The sequence below is a fragment of the Cyprinodon variegatus genome, unplaced genomic scaffold (genome assembly GCF_000732505.1).
Source record: "Cyprinodon variegatus isolate N-32 unplaced genomic scaffold, C_variegatus-1.0 Scaffold804, whole genome shotgun sequence".
In the NCBI taxonomy this organism is placed as follows: Eukaryota; Metazoa; Chordata; class Actinopteri; order Cyprinodontiformes; family Cyprinodontidae; genus Cyprinodon; species Cyprinodon variegatus.
The window spans coordinates 241,250-241,803 of record NW_015151257.1 but is presented as its reverse complement, the minus strand read 5'-3'; positions in this window follow the sequence as shown (position 1 = coordinate 241,803).

Below are 554 nucleotides of genomic sequence, written 5' to 3'. Positions count from 1 at the left end.
AAATCTTCTCTCAGGACATTTTTGCTGCAGATCAAGTTGCCATAGCAACATAGACTGATCTGGACGCTGAGTTCTGGTCCACCTGCAAACCGGGTCAGAACCATAACTGGTTAAATGTGTCCAGCAGCTCAAAGTAAGCAGAGGTTCTGAAGAACTTTGTCTCTGCTTTGGTACCAGAACATTTTCCGGGCTAAACAGCAGAACCAATCAGCTAGCTCTTCATTCCAGAGGCGTCCTGACAGGCCCGACGCCGCCCGGCCCGATGCGGCGCCGCCCGGCCCGATGCGGCGCCGCCCGGCCTGCCAGGACACGCTGAACTATGCAGCATGTCCGACCCACAGACTGCTTCAGAACCGACCCGCAGCTGCAGCGCCTCAGGCTGCAGCAGGTTCTGGTCCAAAGTAGCCCAGAACCACGGGGTGGGAACAGGAAGTGAAGGAATGTGACCCGGACCTTCCTGACCCAGAACCCACCTGCAGACTTGGAGTTCTGGGTATCATGAGGTCCAACAGAACCAAGGCTGAACCAGGAGCAACTGGACCTTCACTGAGAGA